Source organism: Pan paniscus, chromosome 13 (assembly GCF_029289425.2).
Source record: "Pan paniscus chromosome 13, NHGRI_mPanPan1-v2.0_pri, whole genome shotgun sequence".
Taxonomy (NCBI): domain Eukaryota; kingdom Metazoa; phylum Chordata; class Mammalia; order Primates; family Hominidae; genus Pan; species Pan paniscus.
Window position 1 is genome coordinate 129,455,652 of NC_073262.2, and position 24,126 is coordinate 129,479,777.

At 39.5% G+C, this 24,126-nt stretch overlaps 1 protein-coding gene across 7 annotated transcripts in view; it reads left to right on the top strand.

Annotated features, from left to right (window-relative positions):
• The first annotated feature begins 1,324 nt into the window (after positions 1–1,324).
• RHBDD1 (rhomboid domain containing 1) overlaps positions 1,325–24,126 on the top strand; it is a 164,056-nt gene continuing 141,254 nt past the window's right edge. The window contains exons 1-3 of one of the 7 annotated variants that reach the window (XM_055109153.2): positions 1,328–1,769; positions 3,761–3,842; positions 5,052–5,292. The gene's annotated coding sequence lies outside the window, so the exon portion shown is untranslated. Of the gene's footprint in view, positions 3,459–3,760; positions 3,843–5,051; positions 5,293–24,126 lie in introns of all 7 variants that reach the window. The other 6 variants (XM_008975276.6, XM_063595295.1, XM_055109154.2 and 3 more) reach the window with 6 other exon arrangements.

Below are 24,126 nucleotides of genomic sequence, written 5' to 3' on the forward strand. Positions count from 1 at the left end.
AAATACAGAAAATACCTCTATAGGCAATTTACTTTTCCCCGCATTCATTTGACTTTTCATGTCCAGAAATGCAGTTTCTCATTGTCAGTTGAGCTTTTGGAGGAGTATATTGTTTTTCTAGGAAAGGGGTAACTTATGAGTCTTAATGAACACGTACAATTTGCTAAGAATCTTCTTTGTCCCTTGAAAGTCATATGTACACCCACACCTATGCATGAGCCACATTTTCACTTAAATTTCAAACTCCAAAATAAATATTTCTATGAAGAGTTTTAATACACAATGGCAAAAGATAAACTCTTCTGGTTTAGGCAGTTTTTGTTTTAGCAGACTATCTAAACACAGCTGCTACAACTTCCAATAAACAAAGAGCAACACTAAACCACCTGTATTCAGATACTCGGATTCCTTCTTGGAAAAAGAGCATCTTTACCCTAGCTATCAGAAAATTCCATACCAAATAGTAAGATTTTTTTTTTTTTGAGATGGAGTCATGCTCTGTCGCCCAGGCTGGAGTGCATGGACGCGATCTCACTGCAACCTCTGCCTCCCGGGTTCAAGGATTCTCCTGCCTCAGCCTCCCGAGTAGCCGGGATTACAGGCGCCCGCAACCATGCCTGGCTAATTTTTGTATTTTTAGTAGAGACAGGGTTTCGCCATGTTGGCCAGGCTGGTTTTGAACTCCTGACCTCAGGTGATCCGCCCGCCTTAGCCTCCCAAAGTGCTGGGATTACAGGCGTGGGCCACCGCGCCAGGCCTGTTGTTGTTTTTTAAATAGAGACAAGGTCTCACTATGTTGTCCAGGCTGGTCTCAAACTCCTGAGCTCAAGCGATCCTCCTGCCTCGACCTCCCAAAGTGCGGGGATTACAGGCGTGAGTTACCGTGCCCGGCTGTAAGATAGTTTTTTCATATCCTATTAAATATATATAGCATTGCAACATTTAACTTAGCCTAACTCCTACAGCTAAACATAAAACTTGCTCCCGAGTAGCAAACAATTAAAATGGTATCAAATTATGTATTAATCGAAATTCTATTAACTGAAATACGAAACACCTAAAGCCCTCAAAATGGGCAAACGTTGCGTGGTGCAGTCCCAGACCCAAGCTTCTGGGAGTGAAAGGTGCACCCGCGACCTTGCCTTGCTGGCTGGCTCTGGGACTCTGCGATAAGCCGCCCTCGGCTGTCTGCGATAGCTCCTGAAGCAGGAGAGTGTCTTTCCCACCCTCCGCCTAACAGGCGGTATCTGACCCTTCCAGGCAGCAGCTCCCCAGCCTCCGGCTGCGCTGGGGCCCGAAAGGACGAAGCTTCCCGGCAGAGAACCTGGGCAGAGGCGTCCGTTGGGTAGGCGGCCGCGACCCGCTCGCTGCTTCTCCCCTAGTCTTCGGGTCCCTTGAACGCAGGTCGCTTGTTTGCCTTACGCGTAGTCAGCGGCCAGTGGCTATTTATGGCAGTAAGGAATATTATCCACGTTTCACATGGAGCTTGGAGGACAGGGCGAGGGTCCACACTCTCCTTACTGCGCTCTGCCGCGGTCCTGCCCCGCTGTGCCCTCGCGGCCCCCTTAGAGCCACTGCCGGCGCACGCGGTCCGCAGACAGCAGAGCGCGGGTGCGCACAACTAAGCATGCGCCGCGGCCGAGCCGTCCGCTTTAAGGCCCTCCCCTCCCGCACCCGGCCCCAGGAACCAGGGGCGCCCGGGATCGGGAACGTGCGTGATGACGCATGTGCGCGCGAAGACGTGGGGACGCAGGCGGGTCGTAGAGAGCGTGAGTTTCCGCGTCTGTTTGGTCCGGCTGCTGTCGTCGGTTGTGAGCGGCATCTCTCGCCGTTTCCCCGGGCTGCGGGAGCTGGCGGCCGGGCTGGGGCTGCTGGGCGGAGGTCGGCGCCTCCCGGGGGGCTAGGGCGAGGGAGGCATGGCGGGGCTGGAGGCACAGCCTCCCCGTCCGGGGCAAGTCCGAGAGCGGGGAGGGCGTTTCCTGGGGTAACTCCACCTGGGGTCTTGTCGAAGTTGCCGCATCTCCGCCGGACCGCACGGGAACGACGTGCCCACACTCGGAGGAAGGGGTTGGCGCTGAGCGAGTTTAAAGGGTTCCTTTTGAAAGCAGGAAGTTTGAAGTGACGTTGCATCAGCAACAGAGCATGCAGTTTCAGGTGCTCTCGGGACTGCTTTCAGTTTCTCAGAACAAGTCTAACCCTCACCGCAGTAATAACTTTTATTAGAGGACAAAAAACCCGCCAAAGTAAACCTTTTCTGTCCAAACCCTAAAAACCTTTGGATAAACGTTTGCAAGAAACGGATCACAGCCTTATTTGTTTTTCTAAACTGAGCATAAACTCTTTTGAAGACTCAGCGTTACTGTCATAATGAATGATTGCCTGCCTAGTTATGATTCAATTATCGAGGTGTTTGGGTCTCTGCAGTACACTCAGTGACTCCCAGGCTTTTCTTTTTTCCCTTTGAAATTGCTTATTAGAAGGCTTTATCTAATTTCTCACAGTTGTGTGTCTTTTTGAGGTAGTTCTAATAAACTTTAAAGGCTTCTGGTTTGCTGCAGGCCTGCCGTCGCTGTGGAAAGCAAGTATTCTTTCAAAGAAGAATAGAAGTGCATTGGTTTCTAAATAATCCCAGGACGCTAGGATCAGCATCACTTGGGAACTTCTTGGAAATGCACATTTTGGGGTCTTATCCCAAACTTACTGAATCAGAAATATATTTTAACAAGCCTTCCAGTTGATACCAATGCACCTGGACGCTAAAGTTTGAGAATTAATGGCGTAGTGATGACACCCATTGTGGAATCACATATCAAATGGAATTTGAATTGAAGTAATTCCTAGATGGAAAAACTTGGACATGTTACCTCACAGGGCTGGAATATGAAGATGCAAGAAAAATGTTTAACACAAAACACATAGAAAACCCTCAAAGATGTTATTAAGTAACTTATTAGAACTGCATAAAATAAGTACATAGTTTGTGCTGGAAGGATTCTTCAGCGGGGTAGATATGAGCTGTAGTGCATGGATATTGGGACTGCTGCTTAGAGGGTATTTTGTTTACCCCGGGATTCTCAATTCTGTGTAGTCAAGGTTGTTGGATGCAGGATGTTCAGTTAAAAGTTAAAGCAGTGCATACTAATGCTATTGTGGTTGTAGGATTTTTAAGAATAGCATTAGTATTTATGTTGAAGAGTAGTTTTTAATTCTTTGGCCTTCTGATCTCTTCAGCTTTGTTTGTTTGGAGACAGTCTCTTTCTGCCACCCAGGCTGGAGTGCAATGGTGCAATCTTGGATCACTGTAACCGCTGCCTCCAGGGTTCAAGCGATTCTCCTGCCTCAGCTTCCCAAGTAGCTGGGATTACAGGCGTCTGCCACCACGCCCAGCTAATTTTTGTATTTTTAGTAGAGACGGTTTCACCACGTTTGCTAAGCTGGTCTCGAACTCCTGACCTCAGGTAATCCACCTGCCTCGTCTTCAGTTTAGTTATACCTTCTTTGACCCAGAATTTGGTAAAGACCAGAGGTATGCACTAGTTTTAGAGTTGAGAATTATTGTAACATAGTGACTTGCAAGCGAAAGCCAAGGCTGAATATGTTTCTGTGCTTATCTTTGTTTCCCATATGTCGTACAACTCCACGGTAGCAAAGATCTCATGTCTACCCTAGATACCTCCATTTTCAGGAAGGATCACAGGAGTGCCCTCAACCTGCTGTGTTTTTTAGATGCAGTATTTTCTTACAACTTTATCTCTTTCAGGGGTCCATTGTAGGGGGAGAAAGAAATATTCAGGATTTAAAGCAGCTGCTCTAAAGGCTACATTCACTGCAATGTTGAGAAGGTCAGTGCCAAACCGTGGCCTACACATGTCGTTTTGATGAGAGCACGCTGCTTCCAAGGCTATACCATGGCTCCTGGATATTGAGAGAGTTTTCAGATAAACATAAGTCACTTTGAATGGATTATTCTGGAAATAATTTCGTTAGCTCTGCCACCAAATTGGCACTGCCCCATCATGAAATGTTTATTTTTCGAAGGCATTAAATATTTTTTTTTGTTCTCCTTATCGGAGAGGCAGATCGCTATCCGTGGTTTTAGGTCAGACAAGCCCTGCTCTGAATCTTGCCTCTGCTACTTAGTGATTGTGTACATTAGACAAATTAACATCCTCCCCACTTGAATTTCTGTAAAGTAGGAGTCATAAGATGTGCTACTTCAGGCCATTGAATTAAATGAAATAACGCATAAAACATGTCCACCTTGTTTTAGGCACAGAGGCTCAGTAAATGTTGTGTGTCGGACAAAGGGAAAAAAGGTATTTGTTGTCTCAAACCTAACTTTATGCCATTCATTTTATAATATTTTTATAAATGAGGTAATTTTATTACCTAACGGCACTGCTTTTCTTTTTAACCATAAAATGCTGAAATGGAGTCAAAGCTTTCATATTATTGTGAATGAGAAAAAACAAACACTTGAGAAAAGTTGAAACTTTAACGTGAAAAACCACCATCTTCAGTTTTATCACTGTAACAGAGCAACTTCTAGAAATTGTTTTGGATGTTTACAGCAAGGTAAACATCCAAAGGTCAGGGGATGAGTAATAAAGTATCTTCTGTTAGTTAATGGGGACAGTCAGCTAGAGAAGGGGACACTTACAGGAAATGAGACCTCGCTGAAGGTATGCATCAAAGGATGAGAAAATGCTGTTAGCCCTGAAATTGCTAATATTTTTTTAAAACACGAATTCTTAATAGCAAAGTGAAAAGTTTTACATTCCATTTTTTAATAAGGGATAACAAAATCTCTTACATGTATTTCTGTGTGTTTATATTGCATATGAATGTATGAGTGCAGAAAATACTTGACTCACACTAGGTCATAATTTTATTTGTCAGTATATTGGAATATGGGGGTGGGGACCAAGTATAAAAGGAAATTTTCTATATATATAAAATTAGATACGTACATGTATATGTAAATGTTCTTTAAAAAAACTATTAAAAACGGAAGCGATTCTTTAAAAGGTAGATTTCCTTTTATGTTGCAGTCATAGCCACGTAAGCAGTGGACCTCATATTTTTTTTCAACGGGGAGCCTCTTAAACAGAATCTTACCTGTAAAACTCAGGAGCCGAGAAGCTTTAAGAACAGTGAGGTTGAAGGGCACAGGCTCTTGGTCCTTGGCAGCGATATTAGGAGGCGTGCCTAGGGAACCTCGGATTCCGGGGAGCTGGACGTGAAACTCTGTGGTGGAATAGAAATCCTCAGGGCATGAGCTATACCTAAAAGGTAATGGTATTAAGAATTCTGGTAAGTGGGATTCACAAACTTGTTCTGAAGACAATTTCCAAGGTTGTCAGCCATGTCACCATATGGATGGCTTCTCATGCAGAGGAGTGAGTGATTATTGAGAAAAAAAAACCCACCTGACCCGTATTTTACAAAGTAGGATTCTGTGCACTTTTTTGAGGAATTAGCTTTTTAAAAAATCCCTCCAAGTTGTGACAGCTGTATCACTATTAAAAGCTATTTGGCATTTTAACTGACTGTTGTTTAGGATTACAAATGACTCAGGGAAAAAGAAACAAGGAGTCAAAGGAAGTGTATTACTTGTGTTTATAGCCCTATCATTTTTTTGTTGTATGGAAGCAACTACTCTATATTTATATAGTAAAGTGTTTTTTTAGAGTTAATTTTTAATAATGAGCCTTCATAAGAAAAATAATTTCAAATGCTAAGTATTTGTTAGATTGTTACTAATAGTGGTAGTTAGTGATATTACATTGTCTTTTTCACACATTGAAGAGGGTTTCCTGGTGACAGCTGGAGCTTGGGGGAGGGGGAGTTACTTTCAATCAACCAGCTGCTTTGTGGCAATATCATGATGGTGATATTTCAAAGCCCATAGATAACTTTGGCTGTTTCAGGAAAGAAAATCTATCAAATTTCTGGGAAGCAACAGATAATGGGCAAGAGCCCTTTGGGATCTTCGTGATGGCCAACTAACAATGTGTGCATTCCGGTTTGCATGTTGGGGTTATTTACCATCTAGTTTCTTGGACATTGTTACATGCACCTCATAATTACACAGTAATAGAATCTAGCTCTAAAGAGGGTAGGAAAAGCTCATTAAGGAGAGGAAAGGAGAGTGAAAAACCTTGGTGATGCGCTGCACGCTTTAACATAATACCCTATTTCATTTATTCTTGATGGTGATTCTAGAATGTAAGTGGTATTTTTTGCCGTCTATGGATAAAGAAACAGAAGCTCTACAGTACCGATTGTATGATTTGCCCAGGGCCACATACTAGTACATGATGGCATCCATATTTGACCCCAGATCTTCTGGCATTAGCTCTAGGAATGTTGTCATTACACCAACAGCTGTTTCTCCAGGTGTTAACTTGCTTATGCATTTTTAATGCAAAGTCACAATATCAGGATAGTAATGAATGAAATAAATATAAATGTTACTTACAATGACTTCAGTTTTATAAATCATATATGGGGTGTGTGTGTGGACTTGTGTGTATGTGTGTTTTGGCAACTACATGTAATTTGGGTTTTTTTTTTCTTGAGTAAAAAGTCTCTGGGGCAATACTGTGAAAAAAAATTGCACTACGTTTTTTAAAAATATATTAGTGATACCAGCAATATTGCAATTATGTGTGTTGCAATGAATCAGTTATGATTCTAAATTTGAACAAACCTAGGAATGAATTTTGTGCACACTGCCCATGTAGTCGCCCTCATCCTAACATATTGAAGGAAATTTCTTTTTTTTTCTTTCAAGGCGTATTCATTTTTCATTCATTTATTTATTTTTTTTGAGACAGAGTCTCACTCTGTTACCCAGATTGGAGTGCAGTGGTGTGATCTTGACTCACTGCAGCCGGGACCTCCTAGGCTCAGTTGATCCTCCCACCTCAGCCTCCCTAGTAGCTGGGACTACAGACATGTGCCACCACACCCAGCTAATTTTTTTTTTCTTCAGCTTTTAAGTTCAAGGGTACGTGTGTAGGATGTGCAGGTTTGTTACATAGGTAAACATGTGCCATGGTGGTTTGCTGCACAGATCATCCTGTCACCTAGGTATTAAGCCCCACATGCATTAGCTATTGTTCCTCCCTGCCTACCACACCTCCCTGACAGGCCCCAGTGTGTGGTGGCTCCCTGCTCTGTGTCCATGTGTTCTCATCATTTAGCTCCCAGTTATAAGTGAGAACATGCAGTGTTTGGTTTTCTGTTCCCATGTCAGTTTGCTGAGGATAATGGCTTCTAGCTTTATCCATGTCCCTGCAAAGGACATGATTTCATTCCTTTGTGTGGCTGCATAATATTTCGTATGTACCACATCTTCTTTATCCATCTTTCATTGATGGGCGTTTAGGTGAATTCCATGTTTTTGCTATTGTGAATAGTGCCACATTGAACATATGCATGCATGTATCTTTATAATAGAATGATTTCTGTTCCTTTGGGTATATACCCAGTAATGGCAATGCTGGGTCTATTGGTATTTCTACCTCTAGGTCTTTGAGGAATCGCCAGTCTGTCTTACACAGTGGTTGAACTAACTTACACTTCCACCAACAGTGTAGTAGCATTCCGTTTTCCCTGCAACCTCGCCAGCATGTGTTGTTTTTTGACTTTTTAATAATAGCCATTCTGACTGGCATGAGATAGTATCTCATTGTGGTTTTGACTTGCATTTCTCTAATGATCAGTGATGTTGAGCTTTTTTTCATATGTTTCATGGCTGCATGTATGTTTTCTTTTGAGAAGTGTCTGTTCATGTCCTTTGCCCACTTTTTAATGGGGTTGTTTTTTTCTCCTAAATTTAAGTTCCTTGTAGACTGTGGATATTAAACCTTTGTCAGATGGATAGACTGTAAAAATTTTCTCCCATTCTGTAGGTTGTCTGTTCCCTCTAATGATAGTCTCTTTTGCTGTGCAGAAGCTCTTTAGTTTAGTCAGGTACCATTTGTCAATTATTGCTTTTGTTGCAATTGCTTTTGGTGTTTTCATCATGAAATCTTTGCCCATACCTATGTCCTGAATGGTATTGTCTAGATTTTCTTCTAGGATTTTTATAGTTTTGGGTTTGACATTTAAGTCTTTAATTCATTGTGAGTTAATTTTTGTATGTAATATAAGGGGTCTAGTTTCAGTTTTCTGCATATGGCTACCCATTTCTCCCAGCACCATTTATTAAATAGGGAATCCTTTCTCTATTTCTTGTTTTGGCCGGGTTTGTCAAAGATCAAATTGTTGTAGTTGGGTGGTCTCGTTTCTGAGTTCTCTATTTTGTTCCATCTGTCTATGTATCTGTTCTTGTACCAGTACCATGCTGTTTTCATTACTGTAGCCTTTTAGTATAGTTTGAAGTCAGGTAATGTGATGCCTCCAGCTTTGTTCTTTTTGCTAAGAATTGTTTTGGCTACTTGGGCTCTTTTTGATTCCATAAAATAGTTTTATCTAAATCTGCGAACTATGTCAATGAAAGTTTAATGGGAATAGCGTTACATCTATAAATTACTTTGGGCAGTATGGCCGTTTTCATGATATTGATTCTCTCTGTTCATGAGCATGGAATGTTTTTCCGTTTGTTTGTGTCCTCTCTAATTTCTTTGAACAGTGGTTTGTAGTTCTCCTTGAAGAGGTCTTTCACTTCCCTTGTTGGCTGTATTCCTAGGTATTTTATTCTTTTTGTAGCAGTTGTGAATGGGAGTTCATTTATGATTTGGCTTTCTGCTTGCCTGGAGTTGGTGTATAGGAATGCTAGAAATTTTTGCACATTGATTTTGTATCCTGAGACTTTGCTGAAGTTGCTTATCAGCTTAAGAAGCTTTTGGGCTGACACGATGGGGTTTTCTAGATATAGGATCATGTCATCTGCAAACAAAGATAATTTCACTTCCTCTCTTCCTATTTGAATACACTTTATTTCTTTCTCTTGCCTGATTGCACTGGCCAGAACTTCCAATACTGTGTTGAATAGGAGTGGTGGGAGAGGGCATCCTTGTCTTGTGCTGGTTTTCAAGGGGAATGCTTCTAGCTTTTGCCCATTCAATATGATATTGGCTGTGGGTTTGTCATATATGGCTCTTATTATTTTGAGGTAAATGCCTTTAATCCCTAGTTTATTGAGAGTTTTTAACATGAAGGGATGTTGAGTTTTATCGAAGGCCTTTTCTGCATCAGTTGAGATACTCATGTGGTTTTTGTCTTTAGTTCTGTTTATGTGATGAATCACATTTATTAATTTGTATATGTTGAACCAACCTGGCACCCCGGGATGAAGCCACCTTCATCGTGGTAGATAAGTTTTTTGATGTGCTGGTGGATGCAGTTTGCCAGTATTTTGTTGAGGATTTTTGCCTTGAGGTTCATCAAGGATATGGGCCTGAGGTTTTATTTTTGTTGTTGTATCTCTTGCCAGGTTTTGGTATCAGCATAATGCTGGCTTCATAGAAGGAGTTGGGGAGGAGTCATTCCTTTTCAATTGTTTGGAATAGTTTCAGCAGGAATGATACCTGCTCTTCTTTGTACCCTGGTAGATAGAATTCAGCTGTGAATCCATCTGGTCCTGTGCTTTTTTTGGTTGGTAGGCTATTTGTTACTGTCTCAATTGCAGAACTCATTTATTAGTCTATTCAGGGATTCACTTTCTTCCTGGTTCAGTCTTGGGAGGATGTATGAGTCTAGGAATTTAGCCATTTCTTCTAGGTTTTCTGGTTTATGTGCATAAAGGTCAGCAGCTAACTGAGCTCTTGAGGTTTGGGGAGACTTGGTAGATCTGGAAAACTCCTCAAATTAATGCTGTGAGAACCAGCTTCAAAAGTTGTTGGTCACATAGTTTCCCAGCACAACTTTTAAATTCCAGGGAAATAGTTATTATTCCAACTTTGGTCACTATCACCTTGGATCAGTATTGGAAATGGCACCCTCGATTGATAGCTGCCCCCCGCCCCCCGGCCCCTTGCCAAAGACCGCATCCAATGGGAGTGGGAGACAGATTCCTGTTACTCAAAGAATGAGGTATTGATGCTATGCAGGCAAAAAGCCCGAAGCTGTTCCCTATCACTTAATAATTTGTGGACATCCCATGTGGTTTGTGGTAATATAACATATATTTGAAGCATGACATGCTTTTCCCCCTTTTCACTAGTTGTTGTGCAGGGAAGACTTGAGTTACATAAATAATTCACAAACACTTCTTACACAGATTAATTTAAATGGGAGCAGGGAGTGGTGGTAGCTCTCATTTTTTCATTGACTTTAGGTAGACAAAGAAATCTGGTGCAGAGTAAACCTGAAAATGGAACTACTTAAATCCTGTTGAAGCAGCAATCATGGGACGCTGGCATTGCTGTTCCCTGTGTGCCTCCTGGTTTAAAAACCTAGGTCTGAAGGGCTGTCAGTTGGAGAACTTTAATGAGCCCTCATTACACTAAACCTTGTGGTCTATGAGAGAAGAAACTGGCTTATGATTGATACTGGAAATCATAAATGGTGATGGGTCAGAATTGGAGTTGGCACTAATTCACCTAGCAGTGGAGCAAAATTTAAGATTATATACAAAATCTGGTAATTTCATTTTTTAGCCATTATTTTTTATGTATAAATGTAGTCTAATCATTTTTGTTTATACTATATAACACTTTTAAAAGGTGGAGAAAGAATTTTGCCAGCTGATGCTGACATTTTTTTTTTCTTCCTAAAATGGAGGCTCATTAAAATCTCAAATCATCAGATAATCTTGACAGAGATCCTGGTTTGAGATTTTACATAAAGTTTATTTTAATGAAAAACATAATTTCTGCTTTCAGGTTTCTTCTCTATGTTTGTTATACTTTTAAAAAACTGCATAGTGTAATTTAATCACACTATGCCGTTTTAAAATATAGGGTCACAGAAAGTCATGGAAAATGCTAATTAGTTACTATGTTATCACAAAAACATTTTAAAACTATTTTAAGTCTGATTTGTCACAATTTGTGATTTTGTGTAATAAATATATATACATATATAATCCCATTTAATCCTTGTGAAACCAAATTAGCCTATGTTATCTTTTACAAGTGAAACTCTGAAGGTTAACTTTCCTAAGAGCACGTGGCTGGTGTATCGTAGAGCCAAGGACCATGCCCTCAACTGCTGTCCTATGCTGCATATGTTAATATTGCCACCCTTGTATATAATTTTGGCAAAAAGCACTGGGACATTTCTTTTCCCAAAGCCCATCTCTTTACTTTCAGTTCCCTGACAACTTCTTTATATTCTGAAACTGTTAAAATGTGTTGTATTATCCATCATCTTGTGCTTCTGTTTGCTGTGAATGTGGCAACAGCTCCTGTATTGCAGCAGTGTGCCCTGTGAAGCCATTTGTTCTTTATGTCTTAGAGCAGCCTGACAGCCTTTCGTGTTAAATTCAGCAAGATTGCTTTTCATTTAACAAAGCTGAATGTTGCTTTCTAGGTGAAAAATAATTAAATGCTTTTAAAGATATATTTGATTAACAGGAAGCTGATCTGTGTAAATTAATTATAACCATAATGATGTCATAGCCTTGTCTTTTGTTATTAACCAGGTAATTGACCAGAAGTTTAGAAGCTTATTGTAACTGACAGTTAGTAGTTTGACCTTGTGTGCTGTCTGAAAGTGAAACATGCACAATGAATGTAAATGCAGTTTGTTCATTGAGCTGCATGTGCTGTCAGAACATCTGATCTTGGGTTCTTGTTTTTATTTTTCCATTACTTCTTTGTTGAAATTGGTGGTCAGGATTATATACTCACAGTGAATATTATACGTATTTATCTTACTAAAAGCATCTGGCCAAACGCAACGTTGCTTGTGTCCTGGAATAACTATAATCAGACTTGAAACCTTGGCACATTTAAGACATGCAGTCAAATAAACAAATGCCAAAATTAAATGAATCTCATTTTTAAAGTTTGTATGAAGGATAGTGAAACAATTTGTGGTAGAGAAATCAGAAAAGGAAAAATAGGGGCATATTTGATAGAGAATTTATCCCCTCTAATTCTGATTTTTCTGAGAAAATTAAAAGCATGTGGTATTTTGAATATTTGAGTAATGAAAACTTCTAACCTTTGTAGGTTTGATTAAAGAATGGAAGTGTAGGCTGCGTACAGTGTCTCACGCCTGTAATCCCAGCACTTTGGGAGGCTGAGGCAGGTAGATCACCTCAGGTCAGGAGTTAAAGACCAGCCTGGCCAACATGGTGAAACCTTGTCTCTACTAAAACTGCAAAAATTAACCAGGCGTGGTGGCGGGTGCCTGTAGTCCCAGCTACTCAGGAGGCTGAGGCAGGAGAATTGCTTGAACCCGGGAGGTGGAGGTTGCAGTGAGCTGAAATCGTGCCATTGCACTCCAGCCTGGGCAACAAGATTGAAATGCCATCTCAAAAAAAAAAAAAAAGGAAATGTAAGAGTAAAACATGGAGAACATGGAGTAGAAGTGGGATAATAATGAATGACAATCAGCCATTATTAAATGGTTAAAAAATATGTGAGTACTATATATGTAAGTAAATGTGGCATTTTACCTTCAAAAGTCCTGACCTTTGCTTGTGGAAGTAGTTGTCAGAATTGCAGCTTAGGAATTTTTGTCAAGTAGTGGAAGGAGGGTTTTGTCAAGTAGTGAATGGAAAGTTGTTAACTGCACATGTGAATAGGTATAGCTCATAATGTACTCTGTGAACTGGGGTAACTGATAGATGTTTGAAATGTATAAAATTGTTCATTTTGTGAATTTCTATGCAGTTTGCCTCAGCAGGGTGCAGTTTTCTGCATGCATCAAAAGTGAAATTTGCACTTCTGCTCAAATTATTCCCTAATATACAAGTTGCATTCAAGCAAATTTTTTCATTTCAAAACAAGCATTATAGTGGAGCAGAATGGAGCATACTAGTTACTTCTGCTTCCCTAAACATTATCGTATTTTACGTCTCTATGGTAACAGCCCATGCATGCTATTTTCTTTCTTTAAAATACCTTTCTTTCATCCACTTTTTATCTTTCAAAGCCTGGCTGGGGTGAAGACACTTCCCTAAGGTCTTCTCTGAATTACATTGACTTAACATTTTCAATATTGACAGATATTTTTATATTATTTGCCCATTTCCAAAAAGTATCTGCTTTAGATAACATAAGACACAAGCTTGTAGTAAAGAAAGAAAGCAGCAAACCCAAATGGTTGAGTGGCTCTCAGCAGAGGAAAGCATATTCATTTATTAGGCAAACTTAAGCTTTTTCTAGCTCTGATGAGATTTTGCATGAGAAACATTGTCTGAATGGTGCTTCACAACAATATGAAGATGATTCTTTGGGTGAGACCTATGTCAAGGCCTCTAATGTTAGATTATATCTGCAAACGTCATTCTACAAAGGCAAAATGACGTGAACTAACCATGCAGCTTTCAGTGATCTGGCAAAACACAGGGATAGTGATCCTTTATGCTAGAAATTCTTAAAAGGTAGAAAAGCAGTTTTCGCCTCTCTGTGAATTCTCTCTCAGAGTAAACCTTGCTTTGCAGGGTAGGGCTTGGGGGTGAAGGAAATCCAAGCATGGAACGCCTTGCAACTCCCCAATCCCCTAAAGTCCTCCCAGCCAGAATCCTAGCCAGCCAGATGCCTGGCCCTGGTAGGAGAAAGTTGGAGAAGGTATGGGTGCTTTTGTTCCTCAGCTTCTCTATTTATATAGAATACCTTCTAAGATGAGAAAAATATAAATTTGAATTCTTGTTACTTTTTAAAAAAAACTTGATTTTTAAAACAGATTTTTTTTTAAGCTGTGACTGTGATAACAATTACCAAAAGAAGTTTGGTATTTGAACATTACTTGGTAATATTCTCTATAGTATTCTATGCTATATAGATCTACAAATTGCCTTGTCCTCAAGAAAACAGTTACAACTGATGTAGAATATAAGTTTTACATAGTGAGATTTTCTATATTTGAAATGTTTTAAAAATGCATGAATATCTTAACATGTGTAATGGAAGTCACCAGGTACCTTTCTTGGGAAAGACTATTCCTTATGCCAAGATGATGTCCTCCCTAATTTTTTGGTAGTCAAAGTGTCATATCTTACTAGTAGACAGTTGGGGGTGACTTCTAGTCTCAGCTCTGACACATAAAGATACTGGAAGTCATTGTCACAATAAGAAAAAAGCTGGACAAACTGAAAATCAAATACTTTTCTTAGGTCCCTCAGATAATTGAGGTCACAAGTCAAATCACCACTCTGAAATCTGAAAGGCTCATGTAAAGAATCAGCCAAGATCAGCTTACCGGAAGCCACTAAAGACAGTAACCAGTAGCGACTCTTAAATGGTAATTTTGGTGAGTTGGTAAATTTGGTGGGACTCTGAGTGTAGACTAGCTTGAGAATTAAGAACTCTTTTCTGCAGACAAACCAGACCAGAATTTCATTTTAAGGACAGAGCCTTGGGAGCCGATTATTTTGATTAAAATCCCTGCTCATCTATAAAATGGTTAATAATAATACCTAATTTATAAAGTTTAGAGGATTGAATAGGGTAATCATGTAAAGTTTGAGAGCAGTTCTACTACAGATTAACTAGTAATGTGGTTGTATGTCACTTTGGCTTGTGGTTTGGCTTTTTGTGTTTTAGAATAACTATCAATCAGTAGCAAAATGGGATTTCTTTTTCAGTCATTAAAAAATAGCTGTGATTTATTGAGTGATTACTGTATGCCTGGCATTATTCTAAGAATCTCAATGTTTTAGATCATTTAGTTTGTATAAGAACTTTAGGATCAGATTTAGCTATTATTATGACTCCATCTTACATGGTGGGAAACTGAGACTTAGATTAAGTGACGTGGGCAGGGCCACATAGCTCTTAATGCTAAAGCCAGTCAGTAGGACCAATTTAGGTTCCAGATTGTATGCTCTTAAACTCCAAGGTATAAGGAAAACACACCATTTGGAAGAGATGATGAAGATTCCCTGGTGACATCCTACTGGCACCGGTGGAGCGAGCATATGTGCAGGAAGCATTTGGGAGGTTAGTGAGCACTGGCATGGGCAGGGAGCTTGTCAGGAGGGAGTCAGGTTGGGAGCTGGCTTTGAGGATTGGGAAGGAATTGAATGGGTTGGTGGAGGCAGGTGTGTGTCTCAGGCTAAGGAGTGATGGTAGCATTGCCCTCAGGCTCCACCTACATCCCCTTGCCCTTAGGGGGCATTCCAGCAGACTTCTAGCCTCCAGACCCTGCATTTCTTTGATCAAGTGCTTTCTCTGGCCCCGGATGTCCTCTTTGCCTTCTATGACAACACAGCAATGACAGAGAGTCAAGGCAGACTCCCTTGCCCTGTGGGCATAACACTGAATCATATCTATGTCTATATCTATATCCATATCATCTGTATCTATATCTATATATCTATATCTATATATCTATATCTATATATCTATATCTATATCATCTGTATCTATATCTATATATCTATATATATATATCTCTATCTATTCCAGCTTTCAGAGTTCCCCAGTGAGATTAAGCTCCAGTCATTCACAGTGATAGCTCTTTTGAGAATATATATATTTTCTGTCTCTCTCTCTACATATATATGTGTAGATATTTATTTTTTTTTACATCTTGCCATTCCCGTCTTGCTTCCCTACTCCCAGTCAGTGTGTTGGTCACCTCCCAAATAAGTGACTTCCACAGGGACCCTTGTCTGAGATTCTGCTTTTTGGGGAAGCCCAGACTAAAACAGTAATGCACAATAATAATATCAACAACGAAGAGCTGCATTTGTTAAGGACATGCTAACTGAATGTCTACTGACCTGTTTTACAGATTGGGAAACAGACAGGGGTTGATGAGATAATTTGCTCAAGGTAACTAACACAATGAATAGACTGGCCAAGTGGTCCTGAGTCAAGAGTGGCTTGATGCTAGTCAGCCATCTTAACCACCTCTTGGCACTGAGCAAACACCTAAAGACAAACATGATCTGATTGGGAAACCAGTCATAGGAGAGTAATAGAAAATAAGGTTAAATACTCAGTGTTTTAAGTTTAATTTCTGCGGTTTCAGAGAGGTCTTTTAGCAAGGGTCCTCTATCCTGCCATTACAAAAATGCACAAAGGGTTTCATTTTATTTTTTTTATTCTTTTAAAACTGTTCGGGTTGGATTTATGGCGTCAGAATGACCCCAGTTAATCTGGAGTTTTGAACTTGTTTTTTCCAGTTAGGAAAGTACAGAGAGGAGCAAAACCTAGCTGCCCTTCTGAGATGGTGTCATCCTGCTCTCAAATGTGGACATGCAGGATTCTAGGTGGTGTCTATAGGCAAGATGGCGTTACACTATCCCCCTTTCCAGAAGTTCTAATCCATAGGAAATCTAAGACAGAGTGATTTTTAAGAGGCTCTGTGCACATGTATGATTTTCTGAGGTCCCTTGTAGATTCCACTAAGATTGTGTGAAATCCACCCAGCAAATCCCAGCAAATGGGCAACAGTAAATGAATAAAAGTGTTTGTATGCATAAAAGGACTCCTATTTGCTACAGAATCTTCCGTGAGACTTCTTTGGTGACCACGAGAAAAGGAAAGCTGGGGTAGTTCCATACAACTCTATTACGTGTGTTTTTCTAAATCTACATCCTTAGTCACCCTAGGGGGTTGAAGCATTGTCTCCTCTCTGATTATGTTCAGGAAATAAAGCAACCTAACTCCTTTGAAACAAGGAACAATAAGTGTGCCCTATGCCTTTCTTTCTGTTTTTCTCTGAGCCTAATAACTCTGCCTCACCTGTGGAAGAGGGTCAGTATGTTATTTGTTTTGGATCCCATTGATGACCTGGTTAACATTTAGCCTCTTCGAGGAAGGAAGAAGCTAAATTTTTTTCCATCAAGGAGAATTGATAAATTCCTCTCCATTTCTCTCTGTGTGTTTCCATGTCTCTTTCTCCATCTATGTCTCTGCATTTGGGGTATGTGTGGGTTCTAAACACATACCCCCCAAATGCAGACAATAGATAGAGAAAGATTTTCAGTCTTAAGACTAGAATTAGACTTCCTGAGCTCCGTGTGTAGCAGAGCAACTTGATGATCCAACTGAGCCTAAAGAAACCAGTTGTTCAGGAGGTTGATGACCTTGAATATCCAGGACCACAAATCTAGGAGCCGAATTAGGATGGGCAGAACCAGGACAACTAGCAAAAGTAGAGGTGGAAGCGTCACCTCTCTGGGAAATAGTCCCTCCAGTTATTTTTTATCATTTTTGCTTTTTTTAACCTCAAGTTTCCAAATTGCCTGGGGATCCCCTGCACCTCGCTCACCACTACCAAGGCCTCATCTTTTCCTCTCACTTTGGCAAAATTCTCTAGTCCCTTGGAATGAATTAATTGTGAATCTTATACCTTCACTCCGTGTAATTTAGTTAAACTGACACATGAGCCTTTTTGTTGTTGTTGCTATTGTTGTTGAAAGTAGTTTAGAGCATTTCCTAAATCTGCAGTTCCCTTCCTCAGCCTTTTGCCTTTACCTGAAACCAACGCTCATGTAGTTCCTTTGGATTTTTTACCCTCAACAGCCAGTTGTCAGTGTAGTAAAGCTTGGCGCTTGTTGCGGTGGTGTTGGTGGCTTTTTGTTGGCTTGTTTTACCTTTTAGTTCTTCAGCCATTCTATCCTTCTCCTCAGTGGCAAGGACAGCACGGTTGCTGAAGTCCTCAGTTTAGCCATGTGTACTTTCTACCCTGCCATATTTCCTCTTCAGTGAAATTGATCTCGCCTTTCTGTAAACACTCCGAATCAATCTTACTGCTTCTTGATTTTTGTTGAATCCATAGGATAGAACTGATGATCAAGTCCTGACTTGACAGTTTCTTTTGGTGATTCTATTTATTGCCTTGGACCTGCATTTCTGAGGCTTAGAATAGATGATAGTATCATTTGAAATCACTTTCCCATAGTTAATTTAAACTTCCGTTTTTATAGCTGCCACCTTTGTTTTGCCGCAGTAATTTTTGTGTTTACAAAAATAAATTTTATAAAAATGTCTGTGTGCAATGGCTCCAGAAATTCTGGTGACTCTAGAATACCTAAAGTGATGGTACAAGGATATGGCACCTTTGGCAGGTTATTAGGTCATGAGAGTGGACCCCTCATGAATTGGATTAGTGTCCTTATGAAATGGACCCCAGAGAGCTCTCTTGCTCTCTTTCTACCATGTGAGTATATAACAGAAAAGCAGCTCACAACCCATAAGAGGGCCCTCACCAGAACCCAACCATTTTTGTACCCTGATGTCACACTTGCAGCCTGCAGAACTGTGAGAAATAAATTTCTGTTGTTTGTAATCATCCTGTCTATGGTACTTAGTTATAGCAGCCTGAACTAAGACAATTGCCAGAAACAATATCTAACTCAAAATTTGTTGCTCTACCTTGTCTCTTTTAGTAAGATCTTATTTTTTAAATTTAATTAATCTTATTTTATTTTTAGCTATCCACTATCATAGCTCACCACAGCCTCAAAGTCCTAGGCTCAAGTGATCCTCCTGCCTCAGCCTCCTAAGTACCTAGGATTATAGGTGTGTGCCACTGCACCTGGCTAATTTTTTATTATTATTATTATTATTATTATTATTATTATTATTATTATTTGTAGAGATGAGGTCTTGCTATGTTTCCCAGGCTGGTCTTGAATTCCTGGCCTCAAGCAGTCCTCCTACATTGGCCTTACAAAATGCTGGGATTATAGGCAAGAGCCACTGAGCCAAGCCTGCAGATTTTCTTTTCTTATTATTAAATTCTAATTAAATTTTACACTGCATATTACAGATGGATGTTGAGCTAAAATGAAGCATTGTTTTGGTCCCTTTTAGTACTTTTAAAACATTCAAACTTCAGCTTATCCTCCAGGAAGCATTTATGTGAAAGAAAAGTCACTGACATCTCTTCTAAATGTTCCTGGTCTAGTGACTTAAGTTAAAAAATATTGGCCACGAAGCAGAACATTGAACTATTTCCTGGCATGCCTCTAGATCACAACCTAGAATTTTAGAAGATTTTTATTTAACTACTTATAGCCATTTGAGGCATCTGGTACATGCTGTGGAAGTGCAGAATGTGGAATTTGGCTTTCTTGAGGCAGGCCAGGCTGCTGGGGCAGCTCACAAGCATAGGGGCCCCGCAAGGGTCACAGCTGGGAGGCAGGAAACTGCAGGGCTTCACGGCGGAACAGCACTGTCTGGTGGGAAGAGCTGAGTTTGAGTCCTTATACTCCAGCTTCTGGGCATCATCACTTTGGTTTCTTTATCTGTGTAATAAAGTGGAATTTCTGTCTGTCTTTCATGGTTTCACACCAAAACTACTGGAAGGACTTTTACTAAATTGGGCACAAGATGTAATGTGTGGGATGCATGTGAAATTCACTTTCGTCCCCTCTTGTGGTGAGAGAGTCCATGTGACTGCCCATCTGTGGGAATGGCCTTGCTTATTAAGCACGTCGGACAGAGAAAGTGAAGGACTGAAATTTCAGCATCCCCAGAAAGTCTGAAGGGCCGAAGCTCCATGGATGTATATCTCACGTGGGCAACTCTACGGAGCGTGCTTTAGAATGGGCAGCTGGACAGTTAAGTGATTTTCTTGGCCGGTGGTGGGTAGACCCGCTAATAGATAAGGTGGAACTAATTTCTTCTGCACAGGATTGTGAGAATTAAGTGAAATGAAGCAAATTGTATGTAATTACTTTTAAACTATAATTGCATAAAAGTTATTACTGGGAGGTATGTAAATATTATAAGACCTTGATTCCTGGGATGAATAGCTTGAAGTTGATCAGATGATGTTGATAAATATTTAATATCTTCTAATACTTATATGGTACTTATGTTTCAGGCATTATTCTAAGTGTTTTATCTATATTACTCATCAACAACTCTATGAGGTGGTCCTTATTATTATTTAGTATCTGTTTTATAAATGAGGAGACTGAGGTAGAGATTGATTAAGAACTTAACCTAAGGGCCGGGCGTGGTGGCTCACACCTGTAATCCCAGCACTTTAGGAGGCTGAGGCAGGCGGATCACCCAAGGTTAGGGGTTCAAAACCAGACTGGCCAACATGGTGAAACCCTGTCTCTACTAAAAAATACAAAAATTAGCTGGGTATGCTGGCGTGCGCCTGTAATCCCAGCTACTCAGGAGGTTGAGGCAGAATAATTGCTTAAACCTGGGAGGCGGAGGTTCCAGTGAGCCAAGATCGCAGATCGCACCACTGCACACCAGCCTGGGTGACAGAGCCAGACTCTGTTTCGAAAACAAAACCAAAAAAAGGCGCTTACCTAATGTCATATAGCTCCCAAGCAATTAAGCAGGATTTGAACCTAAGTCATTTGACTCCAGAGTCCATTCCATTAATTATGACACTATTCATCGTTTTTTTAAATCTACTTAAAGATATTTTTTCCATAAAGAGTATCACTACCTGAGATACTATGCAGTGTTTTAACCATGAATATAGAAAGCCATTGAGTGGATTGAGGTGGGGGCACAACATAGTGAAATTGGATTTTAAGCAAATTGAGTCAGGTGCTGTGTAAGTAGACTAGGGGAAGAGTGTAAGGTGATAAAGGCCTGATTTCTGTTGAGATCTTTCAGCGTATAATACATGTTCTTATTAATGGCTTATCTGTCTAGAACATTCTTCATATGTCCAATTTAGTGGTCTTAAATCCCAGCTCCTCAGAGGTTACATATTTTGCCTATACATGCCTTCCACATGGGTGGCGCTGATACTAAAGGCAGGCTATTATAAAGGACATCTGGACATTATCCCACTAAGGGATCAGAAATTTTGTATTCGTATTCATCTGGGGAGATGGTGTATGAAGGAAAAAAGGAAGGAGGAGCTTTTATGTCTTAAGAACTCTAGGTTTGAGCTTGGGTATGGTGGCTCACACCTGTAATCTCAATACTTTGGGAGGCCAAAGTGGGAGGATTGCTTGAAGCAAGGCGCTCAAGAGCAGCCTGGACAACACAGCAAGACCCCATCTCTACAAAAAATAAAAATAAAAAACTAGCTGGGTGTGGTAACACTTGCATGTAGTCCCAGCTTGGGAGGCTGCAGTGGGAGGACCACTTGAGCCTAGGAATTCAAGGCTGCTGTGAGCTATGATTGTACCACTGCACTCCAGCCTGGCAGCAGATTGAGACCCTGTCTCTAAAAAACAAAAAACCCTCTAGGTTTGATAAATTAAAGTCAGAAAGATACAGCCAGTTGTCATTAGAGAGATAGTCTAATGGTTGTGTCAAGCTGGGTGAGAAAGTTTCTTAATATGGTTATAACAATAAAGTGTATGAAGTTGGAGAACCATTGTATTAAAGGTCTCAGTAGGCTTCAAAAGGAGAAAATGCTCTCAGTTCCCAATTTCTTCTGGAATACAGTCTAAGTTGTAGACATTTCTGTGAATAGATACTGGAATATAATTATTGAGAGAGTGTCACAGTAGTCATAAAGACGAGATTCCCATTACCATCCTAATATAATTTGATTCCAGTTTTTATTTTATATTCATGAAGTCAGTTTTCATTCATTTTGATTGTCTTCATTTCTTTGTATCTCTGCCATTAATGTGAAGGAAGGAAACAGAGATCCCTACTCTAATTCCCTCTGATTTTATCATTAATGTAGCTCTGGAAGACATTTAATGGATTAGATAGCCGGAAAAAAATGTCATTTATGTGCAACTAGTCATCAAATAATTATGCTGTCTAACTAAGATTCCACACTATACCCCCAGGACTCCCTGTTTACTAATCAACTCAGGTAGAATATGCATTCTGGTAAATTGAACATGGTGTAATGATGTGAAGCCATACCATCTGCTATTATGTTAAATATTTAAATATTAAATTTTAAAAGCACAATTTACATGTTATTCAAACAACTATGTTTTGCATATAGCAAAGCTTTTTGAAATGCATTCATGTATTTGAAAAGAGAAAACAGATTGCGAGTATTCAGTTAATAAATTCGTGTTTTTCACTAAATGCAAATATATATTATACCATTTTCTTATTTTCAAAACTATCTTGAAAATCTACATTTTGTAACTGGATTCTCTTGGAACCTAAGGAAACTAAGGCTTTTAAGAAAAATAAAGTTATGCTAAGAAGTTTTATTGGAAGAACAAAGCATTTTATTATTATTATCTTGGACTAAAATGTTCTCATCCATTGGCTCTATAGTAACAGTAACAAGTGGAGCAAACAGTTTCATAAGTTTGGGCTAGAAAAGCCATGAATGAATAAGATTCCTGAGAGAGTTACAGGGGTTGGAAGAAAAGCTCCAGTTCAGTTTATTCCTAGAGAAAGATGACTATAATGAAACAAAATAAGAGAGAAAAAAATGCATGTAGCGTTTGTGTATATTTTGACCACGTTAATGCGCTATTTGTGATGCACTAATTTGCTGTCTAGCTCTTGTAATTAAAAAAGCAGAGGAAGTTTTTATGTTTAATATAAATAATTTGCTATTTTCATAGCATTTTTGCTTTGTTTGCAGTAATAAAACACACTAACCCTTCTTTTTCTAAATAATTGCACAGAATTTGCAGTCAAATGTGTTGGCCTAAGCAATATTTTGCCATTGAAGTACATTCTCATTCCCTTCCAACATGTTATATCACAGGGGAATGGTAGAGCTGCAGTCTTTGCGGTTTAACCAGGACAGTTTCTGTGTGGTTTCACCTTTTTTTCTGAAGATTTCTCTTGACCTGAGCTTGTTGAATAATTTTCTGTAGAAAGTGTAAGAGAGTGTGTGTGTGTGTTTGGGTACACGTGTGCTTGTGTGTGTGCCTGTGAACGTGTGTGTGTTTACATTGTATTTTAAGCAATGAAAATCTAAGCATTTTCGTAGTATCATGAGTCGTTAGAGGAATGAAAATCAGTATTACTTCACATCCACCAGGATGGCTACAGTAAAAAAAGATGGATAAATACAAGCATTGTTGAGGATGTGGTGGAACTGGAACCCCTGTACAGTGCTGAAGGGAATGTAAAGGGTGTAGAAATTTGGAAAAAATTTCACAGTTACTCAGAAAGTTAAACATAAAGTCACCATATGAGCCAGCAATTTCACTCTTATGTATATACCCCAGAGAACTGAAAACATGTTCATAAAAATTGTACATGAATGTTTATAGGAGCATTATTCATTAGAGTCAAAAAGTGGAAACAAATGTCCATCAGCTGATGAATGGATGAATAAAATGTGGTATATTCATACAATAAAATACTATTTGACCATAAAAAGAAACAAAGTATTGATAATTGCTACAACATGGATGAACTATGAAATCATTATGCTAAGGGAAATAAGCCAAATACAAAAGGCCATGTATTGTGTGACTTCATGTAGATGAAATGTCCAGAATGGGCAAATTCATAGGGACAGAAAGTATTAATAGATTAATTGTTGCCAGGCACTAGGTGGGAAGTGACTGACTGACTGCTAATGGGTATGGGGTCTCTCTTTGAAGTCATGGAAATTCTAGAATTAGATATGCACAACCTTGTGAATATACTAAAAAAAAACACTGAATTGTGCTCCTTAAGATTGAATTTTATGGTATGTGAGTTATATTTCGGCTTTTAAAGATGAATGCTAAATCCCATTTATGCCTAGTGTTCCATTATTGGAACGCTAAGCTTGTGGGAGTTATTTATATCCTACTGTTCAAGGTCATCGCCAAGGTCTGATTTTTCACACACAAAAAATTACAACCTCCAGCATAAATAGGTTAAGCATCTGGAAGGTCAGGTTTTAGCAAAGTACTGAGTTTGAGTGATAAGAAGGCTCTTGCCAAATGACTTGAACAAACCTAAATTTTCCCCTATTTCTTAGAACATACACTTCAAATATTCAAAACTGTTAAATGAAACTTACCAAAGGCATGAAAGTAGTGCTAATTATATAGCATTAATATATCTCAATTATATAGTGACAGACTTTTCTTGAATCTTAAAGGGGAAAAAACATACAATTTAAGAATATTTCAGTGAATAATTTTGGAATTTGTTATACTTTTAGTAATATGGAAGTCTCAATCTTCAG